This window comes from Otolemur garnettii, unplaced genomic scaffold (assembly GCF_000181295.1).
Source record: "Otolemur garnettii isolate 467f Iridium unplaced genomic scaffold, OtoGar3 scaffold00211, whole genome shotgun sequence".
In the NCBI taxonomy this organism is placed as follows: domain Eukaryota; kingdom Metazoa; phylum Chordata; class Mammalia; order Primates; family Galagidae; genus Otolemur; species Otolemur garnettii.
In genome coordinates this window covers 64,728-67,468 of record NW_003852606.1, presented here as the reverse complement: position 1 = coordinate 67,468, position 2,741 = coordinate 64,728, and positions in this window count along the sequence as shown.

Genomic DNA, 2,741 nt, shown 5'->3' with positions numbered 1-2,741 from the left:
TCTATAATTTTTTTTTTTTTTTTTTTTGAGACAGTCTCAAGCTGTCACCTGGGGTAGAGTGTCATGGTGTCATGGCTCACAGCAACCTCCAACCTTTGGGTTCAAGTGATCCTTTTGCCTCAGTTTTTCTATTTTTATTTTATTTTATTTTTTAGAGACAGAGTCTCATTTTATCACACGCAGTAGAGTGCCTTGGTGTCACACAGCTCACAGCAACCTCCAACTCCTGGGCTTAGGAAATTCTCTTGCCTCAGCCTCCTGAGTAGCTGGGACTACAGGCGCCTGCCACAACAGCTGGCTATTTTTTTGTTGCAGTTTGGCCAGTGTGGGGATTGAACCTGTCACCCCCAGCGCCCTACCCACTGAGTCACAGGCACCGCCCAGGTTTTTCTATTTTTTAGTAGAGATGGGGGTCTCATTTTTGCTCAGGCTGGTCTCCAACTTGTGAGCTGAAGCAATCCACCTGCCTCACCCTCCCAGAGTGCTAGGATTATAGGCGTGAGCCACTGTGCTCAGTGTGAAATGTGTAATTTTTGTGTAGTCTAATTTATCCATCGTTGCCTCTGTGACTTTATTGCTTCTTGGCTTTGGGAAGTTTTTCTCCCTCTAGATTTTTGGTGATCATTCAATTTTGTTTTAAATTTATTTTATTTTATTTTATTTTTTTGGCTAGGCATGGTGGCTCATGCCTATAATCCTAGCACTTTGGGAGGCCACAGTGAGAAGATAGCCTGAGGCAAGGAATTCAAGACCAGCTTGAGCAATATAGTGAGACCCCCATCTCTACAAAAAGTAGAAAAATTAGTTACTTGGGAGGCTGAGGAGACAGAAGGGTCACTTGAATCCAGCAGTTTGAGGTTGTAATGAGCTAGGATGATGCCACTGCACTCCAACCTGAGCAACAGAGTAAGGTGCTATCTCAAAAAAACTTTTATTCTTATTATTTTTTTTAGGGTTGGATTGTGATTTTGGTGGGTAGTATGCGGAGAATATTGAATTCTGTGCTCCCTGCTGACCTAAGGAGGGGACCTGAATTAAGCAGGAGTCTTGGGGCACAAGTGACAGAAACTCTAACTTGAACTAGCTTAAGAAATTTATGGGATCATCTGAGTGAAAAATGGTAGACATAGTGAAAGTGTTCTTGGAGCCCTCTGATCGGAGATGCAGAGAGAAGAAACTGCAGACGGGATGATTGATTTGAAGGGAGGCCGAGACTCGCTCTGGTCCGCGGCCTGGCTAAACTTTACTGATTATCTTATATACTTTCAAACATAATGTAAGAATTTAACACATATACAAAGAAGTGAAGTAACATTAGGAAGCTACCATTTAAGATTATAATTCAGTGTGAAGGCTGAGGAACACATATACAATTGATTTTGTTTAGAGTAAAAAATAAAGCAGACTGGCTGGCTGTTCTTTTTAGCTCAAACCGAAACTAGAGATTATAATGTTAATGAAGGGGGAAGACAGAGAACGGAACCCAATGCTCAAAAACAGGTTTGTTTACTTTCAGCTGTGACCCCGGCTAATTCTCCAGAATTTCTGACCAAGAGAGTCTTTCTGCATATTTCTGCATATCTATAGGCAGGTACAGAAGCTCGATCTTCAAAGAAATCTTTCTCAGAATCAATCTCCAGGGAGAGCACATTGAAACGAACTGCCATGTCTGGGCAAAGGGTGCTTATCTCTTACAACGTAGGAAAGGTTTCAGGCTTGGCTGGATTCAGGGTCCAAGTGATAGCTTCAGATATCACTGTTTCTTGGTTACTTCAGTTGACTTCATTCTCAAGGCTTTATGTTGTGGCAAGTCACGATTCAGCTAGAAAACAAATCATTCTAGATTCTTCAGGAGGCAGTAAATATAGGGAGTTGGTTTCATGGGTAACAGAAGATCTGAGAAGTAGGAAAACCAGGTATTAGAAAGTATAGGAAGCTGCTGCTCCCCTTAGCCAGAAGGACAAAGAGATGGTATTACTATAGCCTAGAAAGGGCTTTCTGGAAGGCATAGATCATGGTTGGATTTGCTTAGAAGAGGATAGAATCAAGCAAGAGATTGCTACTACTGAAGGCACACCAGAGGCCTAAATAGAGAGAGAAATAAGTACCTGAGCTTGACCCCTCTTTCCAGAGCCATCTTCAGTCAGTTTCTCCCACTAGGATACACATTAATAGGCCTGTAGGCAAAGGAGGTGGAGAAATGTAACACCACCTTGCAACAAAGAACAGGGCAAGGTGGAGAATAAATTTGAGAGCAGACAGACAATAACTAGTAGAGCTGTTAAAACTTGGCAGAGTTGCTAATAATTGCCAAGTCTAATTAAAAAAAAAAGTGTATATGTGTGTGTGTGTATCAACAGTTCTTACAAAAGCCCCCTGCAGCTGAGGCACCTAGACACCCTGAACTAATTATGAGGCCAAAGTACTTCAGTGTGCTGATTAGCTAATATGTTGGGCAGAGAATGTGGAATGAGTAGGAGGACCCCAAAAGGCAAGGAGGAGGTGAGCTGGAATGTGTACTCATCCTGACCAAACCACAGAGTGGGCTAGTCTCTGGGATGATCAGAGTCAGGAACATTAATATCATCTCAGTGCTCATTCTCAATTTCTCTTGTCAGCTTTTCCTTCTTAATTTTACTTTTAATTCTGTGCCTATGAGGCTGGGTCCAGGGTTACAAACTCTCTTAACCAGAGGAGTGAGAGCCCTTCCCTGACTGCTTTGGTTAGAAGTCCCAGGGCAG